The sequence below is a fragment of the Chlorocebus sabaeus genome, chromosome 10 (assembly GCF_047675955.1).
Source record: "Chlorocebus sabaeus isolate Y175 chromosome 10, mChlSab1.0.hap1, whole genome shotgun sequence".
Classification (NCBI taxonomy): Eukaryota; Metazoa; Chordata; class Mammalia; order Primates; family Cercopithecidae; genus Chlorocebus; species Chlorocebus sabaeus.
Genome location: NC_132913.1, coordinates 122,227,300 through 122,243,725, shown reverse-complemented (window position 1 = coordinate 122,243,725; position 16,426 = coordinate 122,227,300). Strand labels below are relative to the sequence as shown.

Sequence of the window (16,426 nt, the reverse complement as noted above, 5' to 3'; positions counted from 1 at the left end):
ACGGCAGGACCAGCTGCCTCTCCTTAAAGCAGGGCAGGGCTTATGTGGCTGAAGAGCTGTGAGAGGTGAAGGAGGCAGCAGGAGAAGAGCTGGAGGCCCAGGCTGTGGTCAGATTCTGTGGGTTCTTAGAGGCCACGGCAAACCTCTGCACTTCATTGGCATGGGCAGCTCTTGGAGAGATTGAAGCAGGGCACCCTGTAGTTTGCATTTGGAAATATTTTCTTAAGTGTCCTTGGATGCCTTGTTTTATAACTGAGACAGAGCCCAGGAGGTAAGAAGGTTGGAGGGCTTCTTTTAGGTCACAAGCTTTTAGGGGCAGGCCTTGACTAAAATAGACATCTCTAAATCCTCCTGTCAGCCAGATGCAGAGACTTGCTTTCCTCCTCTCCGGGATGCTGGGAGGGGAAGCTGATGAAATATACAAAGTCCTTTGTGCTTTCCATATACAGAGAAGCAAGACTGTCCTGTCTAAATTTGTTTCCCATTGAAAGCTTTCTGAGTGGAAGGCAATGAATTTTCCAACTCAGACCTTTCTTCCCTTTACCACACTAAATTGGCTTTTTGCAGAAAAACGGGTCACACTAGAAAATAAGCTAACATCAGACAGGAAAGCTGTTCAGATTCATGAGACTGCTAGGGCATGGAGAGAGGCTGCAGACTGGAGGTAGCTGCGTCTAGGACCTGGACTCCTTGTGACACAATGACATTGACAAAGTGTACATTTTACCCTGAATCACTCTTCAGCCTGCTCCACCTGCTTCATGGGATGATGGGAAGATGGGATAGCTTATGGATTTATGTATGGCTTTGGTACCCAGACAAAGATTTATAACTGTGTGCATCGGTTATTGCTTGCTGCCTCCTGAAAGAACTGGATGATGATCTTTGATAGAAATCTCTTAAGGGCATGGCTGGGAGATACCAAAGCAGGGACTCTGGCAAGTACAAAGAAAAAACGTTGATGTCATCTAACCAGACACACTGAGCACCCTAATCACATGCTGTGTAAAAATGGAAGTTAATTCCATCCTACTTTCCTTTTCATATAGCTAGTGCTTGCTAGATGCACTTGGCTCAATTGGGTAAGGCAGGACCCAAGGCCTTTGTGACCCCCAATTTCTAAGGCAGCCAGCCCCAAAGAAATAGAATACAAGTCACCTAATGTAATAACCGATGTAATTATAAAAGTTCTAATAGCCACACTAAAGAAGTAAAAATTTTGAATAATATATCTTATTTAATGTGATAGATCCAAAATATTATTTCAATATGTAATTAATATAAACCATTACTCATGAGATTTTTTTTTTGGTTTTTGATGGAGTCTCACTCTATCACCCAGGCTGGAGTGCGGTGGCACGATCTTGGCTCATTGTAACCTCTGCGTCCAGGTTTCAAGTGATTATCCTGCCTCTGCCTCCTGAGTAGCTGGGATTACAGGTGCGTACCACCACATCCAGCTAATTTTTGTGTTTTTTCGTAGAGACGAGGTTTCACCATGTTGCCACTCTTTTTCTTTTTTTAGTATGTCTTCAAAATTCAGGGTATATTTTGCATTACAGCACATCTCACGCACATTTCAAGAGCTCACAGACACATGGCTGGTGGCCACCATATTGGACAGCACAGGTCAGAAGTAGATCACCTTGGTTCCCTGTGCCTTTTGTGTCTGTGCTCTGGGAAACAAGGCAGAATCGGAACTTTGTTAGCATGGAGTAGTAATGTTTTGTCTTCTCAGAAGATTGCATCCCCTTTTTTAGAGGACTTCTCTTTCTCCCACCTGAAACATATTGTTCTGGTGGGGCAGTCAATTAGGGTACCCGTCCACCTGGCCTTGCTGGTTGATCCAGTCACGGACTTGTGACCTCAGCTGCCTGAATAGAGTCCTTCCCTGGATTTTAAAAACTGGGAGAAGTCTGTCTTGTTTGGGCGAGATAGTAAGGCTGTAGAATAGCGTGCTCTACGGTGTATGATAGACTTATAGGGACAGCTGGCCAGAGGGATTAGGCCAACCCAGAGAGAGAGTGTGTTTGTGTGTGCATGTGTGTGCTGTGTGTGTGTGTGACAGAGAGGGACGTCGTTTGAATGCAGTGTAGCTATTGCTGTCTTCACTCTGTTCTTTAGCTCCATAAGCTAATAATTTTTCTTTTCCACTTAAGTTAGAGTTGATTTTTGTCCCTTGCAAAATCTTGGCTTATCTCTGGTTTTGAGGAATACAAACCTTGTCACGGTGAGTCTTGCCGTGAATCAGTGTCTCGGGGTCTACAGACTGAGGAACACAATGCTCTTCTCCAGAAACTCCTGCCTTCTTATGAAAGCTGCGGGCCTTGGGGAAATGAAGATTATTTTTACTATAGATTGAAAACACAGTGTGATGGCTGTCTTGTATTCAATTAATGCCTGTACTAAGAGAGAAATCTAGCCTACTTTAAAATGACAAATTTGATTATGGGATTCAATCTGCTCTCCACCGACGTGCTCTGTTTTCAGCAAAATAGTGTTTTTCGTGATTGCAGCCTCAGCCCTCTCCCGAGCAGAGACTATCTTTCAGCCAAATGGTAGAGTGTTTTTGTGAGGCATTTACTGGCTTAATTAATCAAACCCTCTCTAAACCCAGCTGTTTCACACTTAAGAGAATTTTTAGCTTCTATCTTTTATTAAAATAGAAATAAACATGTCACTTTAAGTATAATAGTAGGAGCAATAAGAGCAAATTACATTGTTCATTTCTTTTCTTTTGAAATCTTTTAACTCAATCATGTTAAAAGAGCCTCAAGTCAGCCTCATGTTGATGAGATATTTTTGCTATAGAATTCCTCTTTATGTGAGCCAGCCAATTTTAAGCCAATATTCTTTTTAAACCCATATAAGCAACGCTTGACCACATAAACCACATTTTCCTGTGCTATTGTATCCAAGGATCCAGAAAATTGTCTACGGCACTGCTCTAACACTGCTCTAAATGTGTTACCCGGCCTGCTCTTTGCAACTTCCAAATCCTATTTAGCTGGTCAATGCTTCTTGCCTTGGAACGTTGGAAAGCTGGTTTCATCCTGAAGCACAATGCTTGGAGCACTTTAGGAGGCTCAGAAGTTATGTAACCCAGCTTTGGGGGCGGGGTTATGGGAAATGCAGGGAATTTGCATTAATCTACATGCTGCAGGGGAGGGGAAAATAAAGCCAAGGGCATTAGCAACACCAAAAGACCAAAGCAACAGCGTCCAGAGGGTGTCCTCAGAGATATTTGGGAGCCCTTGCTCCCTCCAGAGTCGATTTCTTCTTTAGGCCCAGGCTGCGTCGCTCTAGTGCTGCCCGTGACCATGAAAACTGCTCTCTGAAATTGGAGACTCAGGGCTTCCTGCTCCTGATCCTGTGCTGACTGCAGTGGCACCAGGTTAGTCAGCAGCACCTGGGGGACCACTGTGAGCAATGGGGGCTGCCTTGAGCCTCTGAGCATGGTGGCCGATGCCGATTCTCTCATTGTAATCGCCGTCAACACAGTCACTGATTTAGACGCCACTTCCCTGGGCCCTTGCTGCACAGGAAGGGAGAAGACCTTTCCCAAGACAGTCACGATACGTCCCGTCCCTTTGCATCTCTCTAGTGGTGCACTCAGGCTTTTTGCTCCCACACCCTTCCAGCCAATCCTATGGGCTCTCAGCACAAATGCCCCTTAGGCAGGGCTGAGAGCTCGGAGAGCCGTTCTAAATAGGGGAGCACCCCATGGTTCCTCCATTCTGTGACATGAAGTCAGTGACTCTGGAAAGCAGATGCTCTGGCCACCTCTTCCCCTGGGAAGAGCCCACCTGACGGTCAGTAAGGGCCTTGTCTGACTGTCCCCGAGTTTGCTCAAGAGTGTCTGTTCTTACCCCAGAAATGCTCCCCAAAGCGGTGAGGAGCTGCGTTCTGTCTGTGAGGAGCTCCGCTTCCCACTTCCCACTTCCCACTTCCCACTTCCCACTTCCCACTTCCCACAGAGGCACTTGGGGCTGCTGTTCATGCTGGGACCCTTGACAAATTCTATCAAGAGATCCCGGGGAAGCACCTCCTCTTGCCCCAGAGATTCCCCACGCCCCTCCTCAGACCCTGGAGCCGGGCTCTTGCCTCCTCTGCCCTGTGGACCCACCTTACCCAGTGAGAGAGGAACCGATGTGCACGGAAAGGCACCCTCATTCTGTCTTCTTGAATTGCCAGAAATATTTTCCTTGCATTGAGGCAAGTTATTTCTTCCTGCTAGTTCCACTTTTATTTTTTTTATTTTTATTTTCTTGAGATGGAGTCTTTCACTGCCCCCCAGGCTGGAATGGAGTATTGCAATCTTGTCTCACCGCAACCTCTACCTCCCAGGTTCAAGTGATTCTCCTGCCTCGGCCTCCCAAGTAGCTGGGATTACAGGTGCCCACCACCGTGTCCAGCTAATTTTAAATTTTGTACTTTTTAGTAGAGCCAGGGTTTCATCATGTTGGCTAGGCTGGTCTCAAACTTCAAGTTGATCTGCCTGCCTCAGCCTCCGAAAGTGCTGGGATTACAGGTTTGAACCACTGTGCCTGGCCTCCCACTTGCACCTTTTAACCCCGATTTGCCCTCCAGAATCATAACAATAATAAGTACACTCCATCCATGTTTTGAAGATGACCATTTTGTTCCCCCATGGACTTCTCTTTTTAGCCCAAATCCCCCAAATTCTTTCCATCAGCCTTCATCTGCTGTATTTGTACTCTCACTTGTCTCCTGATAACTTACAGAGAAGCTCTAGGTTGTAAACGTCTCAGGCTGTAGCTCTCCAAGGGTGATTTGTCCTGCAAGGAATAGCAAGACTGTCCCCTTCTGTGTGGCTAACAGGGACTTGCCGGTAGGGTGGCCTTGGCTCAGACGAGCCGTCTTGGCCCTTCCTTGCAAGTTTCACCAAGTAATCCACCTGCCCCCTCAGCCCTCCCTACCTCCCGCCAATCTCCCTGTGATTGTTGCCAGCCGAGTTTGCCTCCTGGCAGAACTCAAAGCCTCGCTGAACTCTTCCCTCTCACAGCCAATTCCTAGTCTTTGTACCAATCTACACGTGGAACTTGGCTCCTTTTCTTCAATTCATATAACTATCTGTTTATGAACCTAACTTAACTGAGCACTGGGACTTCTTCTTCTGACAATCCCTTGACAATTCTCACCAGCATGGGCTCCAGGGTTCTGTTGCCATTTTGTTTGTTCTCTGGCTTCCTGTTCTGCTCATGGCATCTCCTTCCTCAAAGCAAATCCTTTCCGTATGCAGAAGGATTATGTGCTCTCTGTTTTTTGCCCCCAGTACTGGGTTCTAGACCTCTTCTTGCAGACTGAAAACTCATCAATGTCTTCTGCTAAACCGTGGGGTATCCATTTCAAGGGTAGCTCCTTCTCCTTTCCTTCCCAGTGTCAAGAAGAAGAAGTGGAATGGAAACTGAGTTTCACCTCTCTGTGGATTATGCTCTCTGATTTCCACCTCTATAAAGGCCAAAGGGCTGCAGCTATCAGGTTAGGTTTGGTTTCAAACAAGCATTTCCTTCTATGATATTGTCAATGTAATCAATGTTGGAAGTTCTGGAGGAATTACTGCTCTCCCAGAAGTCTCTGGAACATTTCAAGGAGCCTCTCTGACCCCCAGGACTGCTGGGAAAAGTCAGAGGAGCCTCCTGGCTATTGCTGCTTCACAAGATGATAATTTTCTCGGAAGCATCCTTTTCACTTTTACTATGCCTCAATGTGTTGGGATGTATACTCTTTGCTGAGGCTCCAGGAATATTCTGTTGGCAGAATTAAATTCCTGATTGCCCGAGAATCACTATGTTTTGAAACCATTCTTTTGATTCAGGGCAGAATCCTGGATTTTTCTGGAGGTCACTTGAAGACAACTTAGTTTTGTGATCATCTCCATCTTCACTCATAAATCCTACTAATGTGTATTGAACACCTCCTGTGTCCCAAGACTTGGCTATGTACTTGGATATGTACCCAGCAAAGAATGGAACCGAGTCTTTGCCATCATTAAGTTTACAGCATAGTGGGGAATACAGACATCAGAGCAAATTAATACAAAGGTAATGAAAATTACAACAGGGAAAATGAAAACCACAATCTCAATTGTTCCCTTTAATGAACATGATGTCTTCTCTCTGCAAGTACATTTTGAAGTGTTCATCTAGGACGTTGACATGCCTTGTGAAGATTGTCCTGTGTATTTCATATTTACCATCGTGATGGTGTATGGAATTTTCCTCCCCTTACATTTTGTGTCAGGTTATTATTGGTGTAAAACAAAGCTATTGATTTTTATAGATTTATTTTGTAGCTAGGCACCTTATTAAACTCTTTTATTGTGTTTTAAAATTTGGTAATAGCTTTTCTACCGAAAGCAATTTTCGCTGACCTCAGGATGATGTTCTTTCTCTAGAACTGCCTTGTCTCTCTCATCACGTTGAAAGTAAAAACTGTGTATGAAGAAAAATGCTTTGGAAATAATTCTCTCCCGCTCCTTGGAGCAAGTCCACTTCTTAGGGGACATCGGTTCTAATTCACCATAATCGTGCCCTTCTCTTGAACTCCTTCATCTTTTTATACATCCTTCATCTTTTTATACATCTTTTATACTTCGTCCTCACCCTCCACCCGCCCCCACCCGCCCATCATTCTTAGCCAGGGAGGGTGCTGTTTGCTCAGAATGAGAACTTGAGGATATTTCTTTCAGAGATGATGTGGGCAAATCTTTAGTCTCAGGTGAAATAGAAGTCGGGAAGCTTGGGTTTGGAAGGATAGGGAGGTTAGTCCTATAGATTCACTGTTGCATCCATTTGCTTATTTTTTCAGAGGGTTGGCCTTGCTCTTCCCTCTTTCTGCAATGCTGTTCCCTCAAGTGTCTATGGGACTCATTCCATTGTTTTATTCATTTCTCTGCTGCCCCAGCAACTTCTGTGAGCCTCATTCCCACCATTTGACTTCAGCGGCAGCCACGCTCCCCTCTCCCCCAAGCCCTGCCTCCTTTACATGCTTTCCTGTCCTTTCTGGGCTCATCTCCTCCTGCCTTGGGCTGTATTGATCTCTTTATGGCCTCTATGAGAATGTAAACCTTCTTGGAGACTCTGACATTGGTTTATTCCCATACGCCCGGTGATTCAACCACCGTTTGTTCCTTTTTGGGCTCTCAAATATGTGTAAAATGAATGAATCCAGCCAACCCCCGAGTACCTGCTGTGTGCCAGTTTCTGAGTGGGCTCTGGAGACCCATTGGTGACTGCATCAGACAGAGTCAGTGTGTCAGGTCCTAGGCCACAAAGGGTAGAACTGGGCTCCCCAGAGAAGTTTCTTTTCCCTGTGTGGGGTGCAGGCTCCACTCACTGGAGCATCACCACTTCCGCCTCAGGGATCCTGGGAGCCAACACCAGCCTGCTTGGTGTGACGACCCTGGAGCCCTTGCTGTGGTCAGTAGGTCGTTCCTGTTGATCAGACACCATCTTACCCTCGTGCTCAGCTCCTGCCACTCTGTCTTTGCAGATTTGAGTATATCTTGTCCAGTACTGTCCAGGAGGGCTGCACTCTCACATGTGTGGAATCAGAGCGGGATACCTCCAACCCACTTCTATCCATATAGACAGTCCCCAACTTAATGAGGGTTTGGCTGAATGATTTTTCAGCTTTACTGTGGTGTTACACGTTTGGTAGAAACCCATACAAGTATTCTACTTTTCACTTTCAGTACAGTATTCAATAAATTACATAAAATATTCAATACTTTATTGTAAAATAGGCTTTGTGTGAGATGATTTTGCCCTACTGTCAGTCAGCTAATATAAGCATCCTGAGCACGTTTAAGGGAGGTTGGGTGAAGCCATAGTGTTCGTTGTTAGGTTAGGTGTGTTAAGTGAGTTTTTGACTTAGGATATTTTTAGCTTACGATGGGTTTATCTGGATGAATCCCCTCATACCTAGGATCATCTGTACTGTCTTTCACATCAATCCTCAAAGTCGAGAGGTCTCTAGGTTCACAGATATGTACTGTTCCTGTTTTTCAGCCCATGTATTTTTCATATGCCTAAGGCTTTTCATTGTTAATCATTTACCGGGAATTTTGAAAGGGAAATTCAGAAATTGACTGAAGTCACCTTAAAAATTGTTTATTGTGATCATGAATGGTGATTAAGAGACATGTTTTTCTTTACATTTTTATTAAAATAACTTCAATCAACTGCTACTTCTGGGTCTTCTCCCCTTTCCTTCTTTTTAAGGTCAAAAAGTCTATCTCATATACCATATTTTTAATTATTCAAAAGACATATTTTTTCACATTCCAATATCTTTGAAATTGGGACGCATACTACATTTGACAGCTTCCTACAGTCTCTGTTGGCCCAACAACAATTAGGATATTATTGCCATTGAGGACTCATTTGTGAGGTGTAATTGTAATCACTCCCAGCGTTAAAAACCATGCTGTGTCAGCAACGTGAACATCAATGACACTGATGTTCACTTGAAATTTGAAAAGAAATCCTTAAGTGTCAGACTTTAAATGTAAAAAAGCTTTAGGAATACCTTAAATTATGTCACTTATATGACAGATTTATCTATATCTTAATCTAAAATAATTCTTTCAATAAAATAAAAGTTCTAAGGTACTAGAAGTCATCGCATTATGGTTTAATCGGCAGCCTTTTCCTTTCTTTTGTAGTGGTGCACAAAATAATAGTGCATCCTATAATGTTTGCTATCTTAGGTTTGATGAAATACATGACACGTCACCATGAAATATATTCACAGAGATGTTAATAATTTCTTCCCTGCATTTTTCTTTACACAGTCCTCTACTTCGTTCCAATCTATTTATCTAAGAAATAACAGGCCTGGTGCAGTGGCTCACGCCTGTAATCCCAGCACTTTGGGAGGCCAAGGTGGGTGGATCATGAGGTCAGGAGATGGAGACCCCGTCTCTACTAAAAATACAAAAAATTAGCCGGGCCTGGTGGCCGGCGCCTGTAGTCTCAGCTGCTCAGGAGGTTGAGGCAGGAGAATGGTGTGAACCTGCGATGCGGAGCTTGCAGTGAGCCGAGATCGCGCCACTGCCCTCCAGCCTGGGCAACAGAGCAAGATTCCATCTCAAAAAAAAAAAGTTCATGTTGAGAGATGTATTTTATAACTTTTACTTGTATAACTTTACTTATTTGCTTGTTCGTTCTGTTAGGAAATGCCAGGTTTCTAGATCAGTGACAGATTTTTAATTGCTCACAGCCATCATTGTGCCATTCCCGTGCATCCATCTCCCTCGGTGACAAACCAAGATCCAGATGTAGGAATTTGGGCCACTGGAGAGGAGCTCCGAGATTATAAATTCTGGAGCTTACCTAAAAGCTGCTGACATAGCTGCTTTTCTTCTTCTCACCCCAGGTCGAGAAAGAGAAAGAGCTTTTGCTCTGAAATGTAAACAAAGGCTCTCTGGGGAGAGAAGGAGAAGGTCTCTAGGTCCATCAACCATTGGAATATAAACACCCATCGCTAGGGGAGGCGCTGCTGCCAATCCCTCCAGAAGTTACTGTCTAACTTCCAAGGTTTGTTGCCATTCAAACGTCCTTTAACCCAGGTTGCCAGCACCTTTTGCTCAGAAAGCAGTGACCTTGTAAACATGGAAATACGATTTTTTTCCCCCAAAAATCATGCTGATTTACGCTAATATCTAAAGAAGAGTCCTGTGGATTGGGAGGTTGGGGGAGGCAAACAGTAAATTCTAACAACTACTTGATGAAGTGGGAGAGAGAAAGTCAAAATCACCAGAAGTCCTTAATGAGAGAGCCCTGTATTTATTCAGAGGGATTTCATTGATGCGGTGAGTGGAGGTAGAAGCTAATTTCTTAAAGGAACTGGGTATGGACTAAACTACAAGGCCTGAATCAAGTGGGGAATATTTTGGCTGTACTAGAAGGAAAGGAGTCAGAAAATAGAAGGAAGCAGCGTCAACACAGGCAAACTGGTGCGAGTATATTTGTGCAGTGAGTGATATGACTATTTCTTTGACAAACAAAATCTTCAGTGCGAGTTTAACAAAAAGCACAAAATGTTTGATGTGAATGGATTTCCTGTGAATCCTACTGAAGGGGAGAGTTCTGTGACTCAGCATCCACTAGTGACAGCCCACGAGGTGGCAGGAGCACAGAAGGGAGAGGAGTGAAGCTATGGAGACCCAGGCATCATGGCGAGGGCTTCCACCTGCCACAGGCTGTGAAACTGGGGTTTTGGTCAAGCTCCACCAAGTCTCCCACGGTTACACTGAATGAGTCTATTTTTATAGAATTGGGACAATGGTTGATTTTCTGTCTCGTGCTTTGTGGCACTACTTTTCTGGGTCCTATCTGTCAACAGTCAAGGGGCAGTGAGTCCAGGGTTATGGATCTAAGCTCTTTACAAGCCACTGGTCCTTCTCAGCTTCATGGACATAGGTTATGCCTCTGCCTCCAGCCATCCTACATCCCAATCCTGCTGTTCTTTTTTTTTTTTTTTGAGGTAGAGTCTCACTCTGTTACCCAGGCTGGAGTGCAATGGCGCAATCCTGGCTCACTGCAACCTCCACCTCCCAGGTTCGAACAATTCTCCTGCCTCAGCCTCCCAAGTAGCTGGGATTACAGACACCTGCCACCACATCCAGCTAATTTTTGTATTTTTAGTAGAGATGGGGTTTCACTGTTGTTGGCCAGGCTGATCTCGAGCTCCTCACCTCATGTGATCCCTCCACCTCGGCCTCCCAAAGTGCTGGGACTACAGATGTGAGCTACCGCACTCAGCCCTGCTGTTGTTAAGGCTGGAAAAACAACTCAAAGCTCATATTCTATTAATAATGGCTGGGGAAATTTTTCTTTGTGGCTAAAATCTGTATGTATCAGCTTTGCATTCACTTATTCATTCATTTATTAAACCCATAAGTCCTACATGTCCCAGTCCCCAAGTAGCTCACGTCTGGAGAAGGAGCTATTAATAGATTAATACGTGTAGCATTATAGTCTAGAGGTCCTGGCATAGTAACACCATCACAGAGGCATGCACAATGCACAACAAAGGAGACCATGGCTGTTTCTGCTTGGAGCCTTGGGCAAGACCCTCCATTAAAAGTGTTATAGGCAGTCGAGGCATGGAAGGATTGGCTGTATGATGTATGCCAATAGAAGAGGCACAGATTGGCATTTTAGATCAAAGGGAAACATGAGACAGGACAGTACAAGGGCAAGTTGACAGCTCACTGTCAGGGCAATGTAGAGATGTGAGTTGGAATGTTAGAGAAGAGATGGGCTCCCACTCCCATCTCTGCAGGGCTTTACTACAAAGATTAATAGCAATGGTCTTTATGCTCATGACCAAGGCGGGCCATAACCCTGCTGTTGATGAAGTGCCCCAGTGTACATGGTGGGAAGCTTAATGCCTGGGGCAGAACCAGGCTGGTCTTTCTCTACTGCATTCCCTGGTTCTGGCACAGGGTCTCACAGAGACTCAGTGTTCAATGAATATTTATTGATTGAAACAAATGAATCTTTTGGTAGTCTGACTCCATGTATTTAGCAATTGTAACATTTATGCTAGCCAAATCAGTGTCCTGGTACCACTTGATATTCTTGAATATGATATAAAAAGTTTCTGCTGAGTCCCTGGTGCATACAATAAGGTAAGTTTCCAAATTTAGAATCGCATACTCATTTTTACACGTCTTAAGGAAGAGGCAGATGTGAGAAGAATCCACGTAATGTGCTGAACATCGTGCAGCTGCGCAATTGCTTTGGACTTTCTGTTTCATAGAGACAACGGCTTTCCCTGAATTTCTGAAAGAATGCACATTTTCTTGCCTAAAAGCTAGCAGCGAGTGGCTGCTGTGACATTTTCAGCAACTGAATACATCCTCAGCTGAATCCCAAGGTTTGGTGGATAATAGACTGGTGGTCTGCTGTGCACTGTTGCAAAGCTAAGCATTCACCCATACAGCCCCTCATGGCTCCTTTCGGAATCACTTGATGGCCGGCATTGCTGGGAGCTGTCTCGCCTAACAGCGGCTTCATAGAATGTATTCCCACCACTCTTAAGAGAAATGTCTGGGGGAAGAGGGAGGAGCTGCAGGCTAAAGCTACGGGGCTGTTTCTAACAAAAATATGTCTGAGATACATATATATATATATATGTATCTCATATATATGCACCTAGGTGGATAAGTGTAGCAGACAGCCACCCACCTGCTGTGGTTCCAGGGTGACGGTCCCCAGGCCACAGTGGACAATTGCACTTGCTTTGCTTTTGGAAATTCTCTATTATGCTCATGCCTTTTATTCTACAAGCAGAGTTAGGGCTTAAAATGTAAATGCCATCTGACCCAGTAATTTCACTCCAAGGCAAATAACAAAGGTTGATATCAAAAGACATTCCCTGCAAGATCATTTGAAATGGAAAAATATGCAAGGTACTCAAATGCCCAGTAAGGAGAAGCAAATCATATATGTGCAGCAATGTAAGAGGCTTCCTAAAATTTAACACGTAAAGATATTCATAATATATTCTTAAGTGACAAGAAGCAAAAGTAACATAAAATTGTGCTGATGGCAAGTTTACAATTATGTAATGTGTACAAACATACAGGCACATGCGTGCACACACATAAACATACACACACACGTTCACATGCACAGCCTGGTTTAAGACTACACCAAGATTGGCTGTCCAGTCCCACTGCTGGGTACGTATCCAGAGACGGTGAAATCAATATGTTGAAGAGATACCTGCACTCTTATGTTCATTGCAGCATCATTCACGATCGCCAAGATATGAAAACAAACTAAATGCATGTTGATGTACCACTAAATGTGGTATGTATACATCATGGAATACTATTCACAAATGGTGTCATTTGTGACAACATGGATGAACCTGGAGGACAGTATGTTAAGCGATATAAGCCAGGCACAGAAAGACTGCATGGTCTCACTTAATATGTGGAATCTGAAAAAGCCAGACTCAGAGAGGTAGAGAGTAGAATGGTGGTCACCAGGGGCTGGGCATGGGTGGCTATGGAGATGCTGGTCAAAGGGCACAAAGTTTCAGCAAGGAATAAGCTTTTGAGATCCATTGCACAGCATGGTGACTATAGTTAATAATGTAAGGCGCATTTCAAAAATTGTTAAAAGTTTTTTTTTTTTTGAAGACAGGGTCTCACTCTGTTACCCAGGCTGGAATGCGGTGGTGTGATCTCGGCTCACTGCACCTTCAACCTCCTGGGCTCACGCGATCCTCCCACCTCAGCCTCCTGAGTACTTGGGACTACAAGTGCACAGCACCACACCCAGCTAATTTTTGTGTTCTTTTGTAGAGAATTTATGAGGCTAATTTTCACTGTGTTGCCCAGGCTGGTCTTGAACTCCTGGGTTTAGGTGATCCTCCCGCCTTGGCCTCCCAAAGTACTGGAATTACAGGCATGAGCCACTGTGCCCAGCCAAGAACAGATTTTAAATGTTTCACAACAATAAAATAAGTATGTGAAGTGATAGACATGTTAATTAGCTTGATTAATTCATTCCATAATGTATATATAATCAAAACATTACATTGTACCCTATAAATATATACAATTATTATTTGTCAATTAAGAATATATTTAAAAAGAAGAAGAAAAGAGATTGACTGTGGAGCTGGTGGAGTCCCTGCCCCCATCCCCCTCAACCTCCCAAGTGTCTCCTTGCCTAGGTGATTGGCAAGGCCTGTGAAGGGGAAACTGGGGAGGGAGGAGTGCAAGGTAAAATTTATGAGGCTATTTTTCCAAAGACAGGTGACAATGTTCAAAATAAATTGGGACAAGGGACGCTTTTTCCCTTTCCTCAAGAAGTGTAGACTTGAGCCATGATTGAGTAGGGCCTGAAGAAAGCACAGTTCTGCTTGGCCCTCGTAGGTTTGGGGCTGTTACAGGGGCTCTTTCGTGAAGGGGGTGATGTCCTCTTGGATGACAGTGGCCGTGGTGCTGAGGAGTGTTGCTTGTGCCCTAGAAATCACAAGATGACTGGCGTGAAAGTCACTTCTTCCCCTGTGTGAGAGCACCTTGTGAATGTCCAAAATCAACTGGGGAGAATAGGAGAGTGAGAGTAAATGAGCCAGGATAATTGGGGAACAAATAGTGCTGGTACCTTCTGAGCACCCATGTACAAGCAGGACCCAGGGATGTTTGAGAGGCCTGTTTAGACCAAAGGCTGCAAGAAAGTGCATCAACATATAAGGAAAGATCTTACTTTGGGAGTATCCCTCCTTTTAATTTTTTTCTTACACTTTTTATATATTTAAGTTTTTGAAAGTACGCATGTGTATTAGTCCATGGTTGCATTGCTATAAAGAAATATCTGAGACTGATCCCAGCTAACACGGTGAAACCTCGTCTCTACTAAAAATACAAAAATTAGGCTAGGTGCGGTGGCTCACGCCTGTAATCCCAGTACTTTGGGAGGCCGAGGCGGGTGGATCATGAGGTCAGGAGATCCAGACCATCCTGGCTAACACGGTGAAATTCTGTCTCTAATAAAAATACAAAAAATTAGCTGGGTGTGGTGGCAGGCACCTGTAGTCCCAGCTACTCAGGAGGCTGAGGCAGGAGAATGGCGTGAACCTGGGAGGCGGAGCTTGTAGTGAGCCCAGGTCACGCCACTGCACTTCACACTAGGCCACAGAGTGAGACTCTGTCTCAAAAAAAAAAAAAAAAAAAAAAGAAGAGAGAGAGAGAGATCTGAGACTGGGTAATTTATAAAGAAGAGAGGTTTAATTGGCTTATGGTTCTGCAGGCTGTACAGAAAGCATAGTGGCTTTTACTTCTGGGGAGGTCTCAGGAAACTTACAATCATGGCAGAAGGCAAAGGGGAAGCAGGCACATCTCACATAGCTACAGCAGGAGGAAGAGAAGCGGGGAGAGGTGCCACACACGTTTCAGTGACCAGATCTCTCACTTGCATTAATTACCACTTTCGGATACGTAACTTCCTAGAAGAGAAGGCAAGAGGGAAGGCAGAGGCGAAAAATAGTGGAAATAATGCTAATTTACCAGGGATGATGTCACCTGTGGTTCTGGCTAGGGCCAAGTGGATATGACAGCATAGATGAGTAGGTGTGTGGCTGAAGCTTTGTACCAGGCTCACCTCTGTCTTGTTCGCAGGTCCCCAGTGTTGTTGAGACCCCAGGGTGGAAGCTGTAGAGTGGTCAGCATTTGGATGCCACATACTGCAATCACCCCTGGTTGTACATGGGAAAATGAGGCACGGGATGTGTGCTGTCTCAGGGCTGCTCAGCTCCTAGTGGCTCCACATTCCCTTCCTCCTATCTCACCCTGAACAGGCTGCCCCTATTTTTCACACTGAAATCCAATCACTGCCAAAGCAGTTTAGGACTAAGCGGAAAACCTTCCCCTTACCCGCTCTGCGGAAGCTGGATTCTTAGGGGCATGTTCTCTCAATAAGAAGCTCAATTTTCCTTGGTTATGAATAAAAGTGATATGATTATACTTATGAAGCCTGTGCCTACAGCTTCTAGCAAAGTAGTAACGACACTTTGGAAGGGGAAAAGAAGGTGTAACATTCCTTTTTTTTTTTTTTTTTGAGAAGGAGTCTCACTTTGTCTCCCAGGCTGGAGTGCGGTGGCGCGATCTCGGGTCACTGCAAGCTCCGCCTCCTGGGTTCCCGCCATTCTCCTGCCTCAGCCTCCCAGTAGCTGGGACTACAGGTGCCCACCACCACGCCCGGCTAATTTTTTGTATTTTTAGTAGAGACGGGGTTTCACTGTGTTAGCCAGGATGGTCTGGATCTCCTGACCTCGTGATCCGCCCGCCTCGGCCTCCCAAAGTGCTGGGATTACAGGCGTGAGCCACCGCGCCCAGCCAGGAAGGTCCATATTTCAGAGAAATATCCATTCTAAGCATCAGTCCATATTTCAGAGAATTCATAGCTTTTGGATTTCATGGTATTTGAACAAGAAAAGAAAAACAACTTGAGTTATTTAAAAGTATATAGATACACTTATGAATAATTAGTGTAAGCATGCACACACCCTTATTCAGTTTCTACCCTCATTTTGATGTTCCGTATTATTAAGACAAACCTCCGGGTACCCCTGCTACCTTGCCATCTACCTTAAAGAACATTACCTTTGTAAAAAGAAAATTCAGTTACTGGGTTAAAATACTTCTGAACTCTGGCTGGGTGTGATGGCTTACGCCTGTAATCCCAGCACTTTGAGGCCGAGGCAAGCGTATCACAAGGTCAGGAGTTTGAGACCAGCCTGACCAACATGGTAAAACCTTGTCTCTGTTAAAGATGCAAACTGTAGCCAGGCATGGTGGTGCGTGCCTGTAATCTCAGCTACTCAGGAGGGTGAGGCAAGAGAATTGCTTGAACCTAGGAGGCGGAGGTTGCAGTGA

At 44.6% G+C, this 16,426-nt stretch overlaps 1 long non-coding RNA gene across 1 annotated transcript in view; it reads right to left on the bottom strand.

Moving 5' to 3' along the window:
• LOC119625272 (uncharacterized) overlaps positions 1 to 16,426 on the bottom strand; it is a 42,352-nt gene that overhangs the window by 3,451 nt on the left and 22,475 nt on the right. Inside the window, exon 3 of the long non-coding RNA XR_005241399.2 lies at positions 2,222 to 2,326. This is a non-coding gene — a long non-coding RNA (uncharacterized lncRNA). The remainder of the gene's footprint in view (positions 1 to 2,221; positions 2,327 to 16,426) is intronic.